The sequence below is a fragment of the Pteropus vampyrus genome, unplaced genomic scaffold (genome assembly GCF_000151845.1).
Source record: "Pteropus vampyrus isolate Shadow unplaced genomic scaffold, Pvam_2.0 Scaffold100, whole genome shotgun sequence".
Taxonomy (NCBI): Eukaryota; Metazoa; Chordata; class Mammalia; order Chiroptera; family Pteropodidae; genus Pteropus; species Pteropus vampyrus.
Window position 1 is genome coordinate 1,561,100 of NW_011888881.1, and position 11,229 is coordinate 1,572,328.

General features: G+C 56.8%; 1 long non-coding RNA gene across 1 annotated transcript in view; it reads left to right on the forward strand.

Moving 5' to 3' along the window:
- LOC105295111 overlaps positions 1 to 7,602 on the forward strand; it is a 21,350-nt gene extending 13,748 nt beyond the window's left edge. The window contains exon 3 of the long non-coding RNA XR_896127.2: positions 7,494 to 7,602. This is a non-coding gene — a long non-coding RNA (uncharacterized LOC105295111). The remainder of the gene's footprint in view (positions 1 to 7,493) is intronic.
- The last annotated feature ends 3,627 nt before the right edge of the window (positions 7,603 to 11,229 follow it).

Genomic DNA, 11,229 nt, shown 5'->3' on the forward strand with positions numbered 1-11,229 from the left:
TACCCCTAAGTCTGGCCCGTTGTGTCAGACTTTATGTTCAGAAATATATGCACGGGGATGCATTTCAGCTGTTTTTGCAAAAACAAAATTGCCTCTCAGCTAAAGCTCCTCCCGAATTGCAAAGGAACGTAGAGGACTCGGAAGCTGGTGGCGCATCTTATGTGTGCTCATCCTTTTCGGATGAGCAGAGTTACACGGAGCAGCCCGGGAGCTCTGCGGTGGGGGGGCCATTAACAACCGTAAAGCGTAGGTTCCTCTCCAGGTCCGAGAAGAGTGGCTTCAAGTACGAGTCGCTTTGCAGCCCTCGCTTGGTCCTCCTCGCAGCTTTTGGCCTCCGATGACGTTGTGTCCTGTAATAGAAATGAGATGGTCTCGAAGGCTTTTCGCTGTCAGGTTCTGGCCCAGCTGGCGTCCAAGGCATCAAGGTAGAAGCTGTTAAAAGCAGATGAGTCCGTGCTGGCCAAGGTGACTGTTTCCGGAAGGCAGATGGTTGCAAACCCAGCCCCCTTGGGAATATTCCGTGTGCGCCTTGGTGATGTATGTAAAATGGCCCAAGTCAAGATCATTGGGTGGTAAAATGCGGGAGCTTCCACATCAGGGGGGGAATGGAACACTGGGTGGCGGGCGCGGTTCCTGGCACCGGGGTTGGAGGAGGCTCATATATGGGCACTGTTGGCGGGGCTCCCCAACACCCCGTTACTGAAAGACTCTTCACCACCCAAGGGCCTGGCGGCTTCGTCTTTATCGAATAAAGGGGGCTCGCTCCTATGTGTCGCTAAGAGTCTGTTCCGTGGTTTCGGGGTCTGTTCTCTGGTATGAGGTAAGGCTTCTGAGTTCCTCCCTTGTCCAAGGCCCGTGAGCATTAAGTGGCACCTTAGGTAACTTCTTGGGTAATGGAAGCGTTCTAATTTAGTCTCATTTCTGGAGTTGCTAACTTTTAAATTCTGAATTGTGTGTAGGCGAAAAGTCAAGCTTTTTTTTTTTTTTTTTTACAAAAATGAATATAATGCAATTAAGTGCGTGCGGGAGAAATAGATGGGAAGAATCACAGTACATGAGTTTCCTGCCGCAGTCCAAGCTTTTAGCTAAAAGAAAAGAAGAAAAAAACCTAAAACCTGTGTTGAGCTGCTTTTAATGAAGCGAACATACTTCTTTCTCAGCGAGGTCGAGCGTTAGTCTGTGTTAACTCCGGAGTGAAGAGGCTCTACATGTTGAATGGTCATTTCTTTGAAGAGGTCGTCACCCCCACCCTCCCAGCAGGAACCGCGTTTGATGTTGGAATAAGTGGGAGCAGAGCTGGGGCCTGGCTGTCTTGGGTGCTGGGAATTTAGAGGCCGAAAAGCAGTTACGGATCAGCTGCCTCATAGGCTCACAGAGGATTTAAATATTCCCAGGACCTCGTTTATTCGGATGCGTTTCCCACAGGGCTGGCAAAGTAAGGAGCGTGTATCAAGTAGCAGAATCAGGGGTTCCCGGCAGAAGAGAAAGCAGACTTCAGAGGAGGAAAAGAGAACTTTTGCATTTTGGTTCCATTTGTAAACAGAAAACCGTGAGCACTAGTACGGTCGGATATGTGAGCGAGCGCCTCGTGTGGGTGGCCGGCTCACCCCTCACAGCCACCAGAGAGAGTGGGACGCGTTGCCCCCCCCCTTTGCCTTGTCCTGCCTTTTTCAAAGCGGACGAGGGGGCCGGTGGCTCGGGCCGAGTTGCTGAAGAGCATGCGGCTGGCGACTGGTGAAGCTGGGCTTCGAAGCCAGGGCTTCTGACTCTGTCTCCAACCTGTTTTGGACATGAAGGGGGTGGCCAGTCGGGGAGGGATGCTCCTTCCCAGGAATAGAAGTTAGAAATTTTGTTTTCGGCCCTCAGATTTCTCAGAGAGATCTGTCGAAAGGGCCAGTACACCTCCGTTCCCTACCGTTAATCCATCCGTACAGACTCGACTTTAATCAGCGTTAGGAAAGCAGTCATCCGAAAAGCACTTGGAGGTCTCTTAGGCAACAGGTAGGATGACACTGTAGTTACACTGAACCCAGATTCGACTGCCTGCGGCGTCCCGGTCACTGGCCTAGGGATCCTGCTGTCTGCCGTCGTGGGCTCTGTCCAGTGGTGAAGACGAGACGCAAACACGTAACTGAGCGCCTGTGGGACGGTGGTCGTGGCCCAGCAAGGGCGATCGGGGTGCTGTGTAGAGAAGTATGCTAGGGACGTGTGACCCAGACTTGGGGGCTGTGACAGCACACTGGGACTGTAAAGGTGACTGCGAGTTAGCCACAAGTGGTGGGGGGAGGGGAGCTATGCCCGGCAGCAGGAACAGCAGGTGCCAAGGCCCTGGGGACAGAGAGGCACACAGCTCCCTGGGGGTCTGGAGGAAGTCCACTGTGGCTGGAACGTAGACGGCGGTGGGCAGAAGACAGCGATGCGGGAGAGCGAGGCAGTGCCCCCGAGGGTCTGGAGGGCCGGCAGCAGCGGAACCACCCAGTCCGAGCGCCGTCTCTGAAAGTCCGTGCGGCCGGGCGTGTGCAACAGATCGAGGGGGGAAGATGGAGCCAGAGAGATGAGTGGCAAGGCTTTACGGGGTGCAGTTGAGAAGTGAGAACGGCTGAGATTTGGGTGGAGGCAGAGGAGCTAAAAGGAACTGGAAGAGTCAAGAGATACATTAACGTTTAAAGTCAGTATGAAGATAGGATGCTCAGACTGTTCATTCATGTATTTGCTGAATATTTACGGAGCGCCTGCCATGTGCTAAGCACCGGTGATGGCAATAGGGTGGTGTGCACACATCCCAGCCTTCCCTGGGCAGCAGGTGGGACAGGGATGAGTGTGTTCCAGGCACAGCAGGGCAGAGGCCCTGTGGCGGGGCAGAGAGCGAGGACCGGACGTGCCCCCAGGCGTTGAGGAGAAGCAGGCTGGGCAGGCAGGTGGGTTCTCGCTGGTGCCTTGCGATGCTGTGGGCACCCAGGAGCTGCATCCTGCCGCTGTTGGCTGTGAGATGCAGACTTGGGAGCCCTTGTCACATAGAAGTCTCTGGGGACAGCAGAGTGGACGAGGTGACCAGGGAGGGTGTGGAAAGGTGCAGGCCTTACGGAGTCAGCGACCGCACACTGGGGCCACCACCTCTGGTTCTGCCCTCCAAGGAGATCTCTGTGTTCGTGTTTTTATTCCCACCTTTCTTAGGAATAGACTCAACTGTCCCTTACATGCTGCTCAGGGAGCAGTTTCAGGGGACGGCGACCTGACACTGAGCCAGCCCGTGGCCTGAGGCTCCGCCAGGCCCCGCACCCTCACTCGCGCCTCACAGAGCGATCCCGGTGAAGCCACCCTGAAGAACCCTACTGTGAGGGGCGCCAGCCCCCCGGAGCGGAGGTGGGCGGCGGCAGGGTCGTGGGGACCGCACGCTCGCTCACTTGATCCCGAGTGCGGGGACTGTGCCGAGTGCTTTGCAAACACCATCTCACTGAGCCTCACGACGCCTGCTGAGGGGGCTACTTTCATTGTCCCCGTCTTCTAGCTGGGAAAGCGGGGCGTGGGGCAGTCACGGAACTGGCCTGCAGTCCTCGGGCGTGGAGGTGGCTGTGCCGGGCTTGGGGCCCTGGCCCTCTGACTCCATGCTCCTGGGCCCAGCGGGTCAGGGCCGGGGAGGATGGCAAGCCTTGCAAAACGAAACCAACCCCTCCGGAAAAAACAAAAGAAAATCCCCGGGTCCGGGACAAGGAACCCCAAGGCAAAAAAAGGTCCGGAAAGGGCCGAACCCCGGGGGGGCAACAAAACGCAAGGGGGTCCTTGAAACCGGAAACCGCCCCAACGCCAAGGGGTCAAACAAAAACCCAAAACAACCAACGGAAAAAACGGGGGGGGCCCAACAACGGGCCAAGGGGGGAAACCCCGGCCTTGCCGGGGTCGCTGTCAGCCTTCGCTCTGTGGCTGTGTGTGTGTGACAGGGCCGGGACGTGGCCTGGCTGGGAGTGCGTGGGACTCCGCCCTGTCCAGCCCTTTCTCAGCAGGCGAGTCAGGGAGGGCAGGTATCCTTCTGAAGGCAAATGCCTCGTCCCGGGTCAGACAGGAGTCACCTGTGACGACCCCACTGTGGTCTCATGCAGGGGTCCTTTCCTTTACCGAGCTCGAATTTCGAAGCCGTGACAGTGTTCCGGATCCCACTCGTCGCCATTACAAACTGATGGCAGTAGCCTTCCCCGAGCGGCGGGCTGCCAGCCCCGTGCCGGGCACACGCCCTGCCCTGCTTTTCACGTTTCCCACGACAACCTGTTGAAGCGAATATCATCCCCGCGTTATAGGTGCAGAAACGGGAGCAGAGGGGTCTGGTGGGCTGGTGGCAGGGGCGCCAAGGCAGCTGTGTCTGAAGGGGAGGGAGGGCCCTGGAGCGGTCCCCGAGCCTGTCGTCACCCACGCCAGGTGACCAGCTCAGTGTGCTAGCAGACAGCCCTGGCTGTCTGTGTCGGGTCGGAGGTCCCAGGGTCAGGCAGCCCCGTGGGGGGTTGGCACTGACTCTGCTGTTCTCCTAGACGGTCCCCAGCTCTGTGTGAGTGACATGGGGACACGGCATACAGCTGTGAGAAGTTTGCAGGCACAACTGATACGAGGAGCAGAGAGGCCGGCTCGCCCACCCTGCCCGGAGCAACAGGAAGTCCTCCGGAAGAGTGCTTCCCCCAGCCCCGCTTTCCCAGGCCACCGTCCACGGCCCCCTCTGGCTCCCGAGCCCTTCTGCCGGCTTGCCCGCCTTCATTTTCCCTTCTAGGACACCCCTGGTGGTGGCCCCAGGACCTCCCCCCCCTCCACTGCAGTAATTGTTGGTGGGGGAAGCCTCTGCCTGTCCTTTGCAGAGGGACTTGCCAGGGAAGAATTGGTGTCCGCCCCACCCCCCAGTTTTTGTTTATGCTGCTTTATTTATAAAAAACTGTGACCCTGGCAGATCGCCCGGTCGAGGGCCATTAACTGTGGTGGATGTGCGTGCTGGCCTGTGTTTTGGGGGGTGGGGCGGGGAATGTGAACTATGGCTAAAGGTTACTCATTCAGTTGTCTGCTTAATAAGCACGTTGGTCAGGAAGAAGATACTTATATATTTTTTCTGACTCATCAAAGGGTTATGTGGCCGCAGTAGAAAAATTAGGGAATAGCGAAGTAGAACGGTTAAGAAATAGAATTGTGCATATGGGCGAAGATCAGTTCTCCGTGTCCTCACCGCCCGGGGAATGAGGACAGCCATTTCAAGCTGTGCCCGGGGTCAGAAAAGCTCTGCTTCGAGCCACACGGGCCTGGGCGATGGCCCTGGCCGTCCTGCTTGGGCATCATGTCCGACTCGGGCATCTCACCCTCTCTGCCTCGGTTTCCCCAGCAGTGAAATGGGAATAATGGTAGGTGCCCGAGGGTCGGGTAGGAGAAAGGACACTCGTGAAGCCACCCGCACAGCGGCAGGCGTGGTGCCGCTTGAAAGGCGTCAGCCGTGACCATCAGGAGCGGCAGTAGCAGACCGTGCTGGGGAGACGTGGTGTCCTGTCACCTGTGGGCGTCGCCAGCTGCGGGCAGCGCCGAGCACCTTGCGCTTTGTCATCTCAGGACACTGACTTGTGTCCACTTCTTCCCGTTTGGGGCCTGGCGCCTTCCAGTCAGGTGACTGGGTGGTGAGGAGGGTGCAAGGAACAGGGGTCACTCTGCTGTTTCCCCGGCCTGGTGTCCGTCGGGGCCAAACGCTCACCGGAAGGGCAGGCCCAGCAGGACCGAGGCGGGCACGCTGGGCGAGGCGCTCCGCCGCTCCCCGCCCTCAGCCCTGCTCCCCTCCCTCGCCCCTGCTCCCCGCGCTCCGCCGCTCTCCGGGTCCGCCCAGGAGGCCGGACACCAGGCGAACTTGTTTTCCAGTGGTCGGTCCCAGAAGTCCCGGCTTCCTGATCCTTCCTGACGAGGCTTTACGTGCGCGCACGTCGGGGGGGCAGGAATGCCGCAGCCGTTTCCACGGGGGCGGCTTTTTGGATGTTGTTGGAAACACGGGTTTGCCTTCCGGTGTGAGACGCCCCGTCGGGAAGAAGCGACCTGGCTCGAGGCCGGGATCGGGCGCGCGGGCCTTGGCAGGTGTCCCTGCGCGTCGTGCGTGTCTCCCCTGGGTTCCCAGAGGCCGGCTCCGCGGGGTGAGGGTTCGTGTTCTCAGAGCTGCCGCTCTACACGTCGTCCACCTTCAGCGCGATGCTCCTCGTGTCTCTCGCGGTGTCCGGGATGCGTGGGGGCGAATGGCCTTCTTCCCGGCCGCGTCTCACACGCGCTGCACGGAGGTTCTCGGACGGTCTCCCTGAGCCTTCGCTGCGTAACTCTTCCATGAAGACAACTGGGCACCAAGAAAGAATTTCAGGAGAGCAGGCTTCTCCCCCCCCTTACAGCTGTCGTGGCTTTGCGGGGTGAAGGGTTTCTGGCAGGGGAACTTGAGTGACCACATGGGAAGAGGTGCTTTGGGGGAAGATGAGGTCTCGGGAAGACCTGGGTTACCTGGTGCATCTACACAGCAGATGGGGAGTTACCTGCAGTCCACACGAGCACCCTGTCTCCCCACGGAACTGGGCTCGTTTTCAATGTCTGTTTAGCCTTTTGTAATTGGCTCCTGCTCGTCAATATTTATGGCCCTGATGAAAGCTGTTTCTCGGAGTCAGGTCGATGTTTTTGTTGGGGGTGTGTGTGTGTGCGTGCGTGCGTGTGTGTGCATGTGTGTGAAAGTGTAATGATTCTGGACTATGTAGAGATCTGGAACTTACCAGCCTTTATTACTGCCCCTAACCAGCTGTGTGCCCTCCTGACCCGGCTTCTTAATCGACTCCAGCCTTATTATCCTTACCTGCGTTGGGAAGGGTTTGGACGAGGGGAAGGGTCTTTTCTCTCTCTGCAAGTGTTTCTTGGTAAAGGATGAGAAAGCAAGACTTTGTTTTGAAATAGTGTTTGGGAAAGACTGTCCGAATTCTTAAAAGGCTGTTTGTCTGGGCTTGTGGTGTTTGTTACTAGGTTTCCTTTTATTAAGTTCACTTTGTTGCTTTAGCACCTCGGCCCTGGCTCCACCAGACCCAAGTTTTACAGGTGTTTCCTTCAGACTTCTCGTTCCGGAGGCAGATCGAGAACGTTAGTGTTCCATGGGTCAGACTTCCCAACTCCGTCATCGCTGCCAAGTTCTTGGCCGACTTCCCTGCAGCCAAGTTCTAGTCACAGTTTAACGTGGAGGGTCCTCAACTTGCAGAATCGGATTTGGGCGTGGCTGTGTTAGAAACAAGTGTTATTGTGCTTGGAATATCCTGAAATTCAATAATGTATGGGGGAAATGTGGTTGCATGTGGCCTCGCTTGGCTCACTTAATTGCCTGCCTGTCACACTCTCATTTAAATTTGGCTTTTAAGTGGGGTGCTTTGGAAAAGCGAGCTAAGCGAAGCCAACTCTTAGGGACTTTTTTTTTTTCCTCCTGAGCATTTCTTTCCTTCTAATAATGTTGCATATTTTACTTTGTCTAGGATTTTCGAGAAAGACATGTCTGACAAGATGTCTAGTTTCCTACATATCGGAGACATTTGTTCTCTGTACGCGGAGGGATCGACAAATGGATTTATTAGCACCTTGGGGTAAGAGCACCTCATTTCTTGTGTGGCAGGATTTAAGACGTCATAACGTCAGCTGAAAAACTGATTTTCCTGGATAAGAATGTTATCATTTTACTCGGCTTTTCCAGGGGCGGTTGGAATCATGAACACCAAATCCCATGTTAATTCACAATTTATTATAATTTCCTCTTCCTTCGTATAGAAGGGGAAGTGCTAAGTATATGGGATAAAACTTAAGGTTCATATTTACAGACCCAAAGAAGTGCTTTTTAGCTGCACAAAAGTTCTATTGTCAGAGGGGACCTGTTTGTCACATAAGCCGAGACGTCTCTGATGCTTATCTCTCTTTGGAGCAGAACCTTTTCTGCTTTAAATCTCTGTGTACATTTGAAAGTTACAAGCTGCACAGAGTTTTGTAAATCAAATTTTTGCTCTTTTCTGCTTTCTTCAGTTTTTATCCAACTGTTAACGCTATATATATCTCCCATAATGCACTCATTCGATGATCTTCTCCCTCCTATTGTCTAGAAGAGGAAGCGAGAGGCAAAACAGCTCCAAAGGCAGCAGCAGCAGACCGGAGAGTCGAGATGGCTAGCTCCGGAAGGCTCCGGAAGGCTCCGGAATGGTCCATATTGTGGCTGTGTCGAGAGGCGTAATTAGGCCCTGGGGTGGCATTGCTGAATTCGGCAAGGGCTGGTCTCAAATAGATGGGGGGAAGGAAGGCCAACAACAGCTTCTCCGGGAACCGTGTCCCTCTAGCAGCCAGAACCTTGCTATTAACCACAGCCATTATTTAGAGAGTCTTATCATCTGGAGTTTGTGCAGAGTGACCATTCCCGGCCTCCCATGCCCCTTACTCCAGTCAAGGAGCGTGGAATTTCAGATGTAGGGTCCTATCTCAGTGAGACCTCGCTGTGCGAGAATTTCATTCTCTAAAGTCGCCTGATAGGAAGGAGTCATCCGTACGTGCCCGGTCACCAGACCCGGCGAGTGCTTCTTCGCCTTTTTCCTGAGCTCTCTGCGCCGAGGACCCTCCCTTCACAGTTTGCCCTCAGTGGCTCTTGGCAGAGAGGCCTTCGGCCGCCTGCGCCTCCCTGTGTGGCCCTTGTGTCCTTGGCCGACCGCTGGCTTTCTCACCCCTCACGGCAGGCTCTTGCCCCCCTTTCCATTTCCCAGCAGTGACAGCTCCAGGAGTCCTAGGGGCGGTGGCCAGTTCTGCGGGCGTCCGCAGCGCCGTGCTAAGCGCTGTCCGTCCATCCTGCACCCCAACGTCCCCACACAGCTCCGACAGTGAGCTCTGTCGTTATCGCCGTTTGTGGAGGCGACACCTCTGAGCCCCAGAGAGGCGGGGGCACCCCAAGGTTTCACAGGCGAGAACACTCGTGACTCCAAGACCAGGGCTGCTGACTGCACCTGAGGCAGGCGACTTTCCTGAGCCCCTCCTGACCGTGTGCCCGCAGCTCCTGTCCGGACGCCCTGTCAGCCACACTGTGGGCCTCACCGGTCCCCTGGGGCCCCGCCCTCTTTCCGAGGTGCCACCGCCCTTCCCGCCACCCGGGCTCACACCTCAGTCCCCCAGCCCCAGAAATCTTGGTGCCCCTCCCCCAACACCGCTGCTTCCAGAGAGCCCGCTCTCGGAATTCCTGCGAGGTACAGTTCTTTGTAAGCGCCTTCCTCCCGTGTCACCAATGAGCGACGAGGTCCCTCCCCTCCTTTGATGTCCATGTGGCAGCTTTTGGAATTTGGGGCTCAAATACTTCCTTCGGATCAGTATTTTCTTCCCTTGATCCCCTGATGGTCACTGGTATAAAAATGGATTTGGAAAATCAAGCTTGAGCTTCTTTTTCCCTTTTACTATTTTTAACATTTACGGGCGGCAGGGAGTAACCGACTGCCAGTCACTGTGGGAGTCGGCCTCCGGCGGGCTCCCCAGCCCGGTTCCGGTTCTGTAGGTGGTGGTTCCCTCCAAATGGCCCGTTTGCGCGTGGAGCTTCAGAACCGCGTGCCGTGCGCAGGTGGCGTCCGGTCGAGTTTCGGGGCCACCTGCGGAGACCGTTAGATAACTCAGGTCCTTGGGCCCGTCCCAGAACACAGCTTCAGGGGGCCTGGGGGACAGGGCCTCCTGGTAGCAGTGAAGTCGAGGAACAAAGTCTGATGGACGGCTCCCGACTGAGGGGCCCGGAGACCAGCAGCCGTGAAGTGATGCCGGTGGCCGAGTGCCTTCCACAGTGCATTTGCCTGCTGGCCTCGACCAGCCCTTCCTCCCAGCCCTTCCTCCTCTGGACTTGCGGATTGATTAGCCGCACCCGCACCCCACGCTGGATTCCGAGGCGCCCCTCCCCCACCCCAGGCTGCGGTGTCGTGTCAGGTCTGGTGGCTCTACCGTGTTGGCACTTGCAGGGGCTCAAGGTGGGAGTTTTATGTAAGCACATTCTGCTCTTGATTTTTGCATGAAAACTCAGGTCACAGGCTGCACTGTCCCTCCTGTGGAGGGGAGACGTCTGTGTCTTGGAACTGAAGAGGGCAGACGACTAGCTACTCCGGACACCCGGCTTCGCCCACAAGTGGATAGGGCGCCCCTGGCCCGGGCAGGAAACTGTCCTAGTCCCCGGCGTCTCCGGGCCACAGAGCGCAGCTCTCTGTCCTCAGAGGCTCATCGCCTGGAGCCCCCTGTGTGCTGCAGCCCAGGGAGGCTGGGAGGACGGGGGAGGGGCAGAGAGAGCCTACAGCAGGAGGGGCCTGGGGGCTTCCAGGGGAAGGGGGCTCCGAGTCAGGGCCCTGAGGGACAGGCAGGACTTTAGGAGGCGAAAGGCGACTTTGCAGGAAGGAGCAGTGACAGCCAGGCCGAGTCTGAATGCCGTCCCTGCTTTGGGGAAGAATCCCTGGAACGCGAGAGCGCGTGAGCTCAGAGCAGGGTCTGTGATCCTTTGGAATATGAGCCAGTCGTCCCAGTCCCAGCCTGGGGACGTGGACAAGCCACTTAAACTTCTCAGAGCCTCAGTTTCTTCATCTGTTCAAAAACATATGTAGATATTTTAAATCAGTTTTATTACGGCGACGTTGGTAGAATAGCCTTGTTCAGTCGGTTCTTCCAAAGGAGCTGGGCGCGGAGTGGTCACCAGGACTTTCTCTAGTGGATGTTTCCGTCCTCTCCGGTGTTTTGCACCTTCCCCTCTAGTCCTTTCGAAGCCCTGAGGTTCTTTCCCTGCATTTGCGTTTGTGGCTCCTGCTTCCACCTCCTTCAGCTTCCTGTGGTTCCAGAACGACCTCCTGCCAGCAGCTTCTCCGAGGGCCTCAGGCACAGTCCGTTCCTGGCTGTGTTCTGTTCTTCCTTCTCTCAGCCCTCAGGGCACGTTCTCCTGGCCGGTTTGCTCGCGTGGCTCCTGCTGTAGCCTTGAAGTCCCTGAGGACAGGGGCCTAGCTCTTCCTCATCCTCAGATTCCAGGGTCTGGCACACAGTGGGCCCAGCATGATCGCCCGCTGTGCCCAAGTCCATCGTGGATGGGCCTGGGGGAAGGAGCCACTGAAGGCGGCAGCTTCAGGTGGCCGTGGCGGAAGCAGACGTGGGCTGCTGGACGAGGTTTGGGTTCCTGCCCAGGGAACCCTCCTGCGGACAGCACCGCGGCGGGACGGTTTGGCGGTCCCGGCT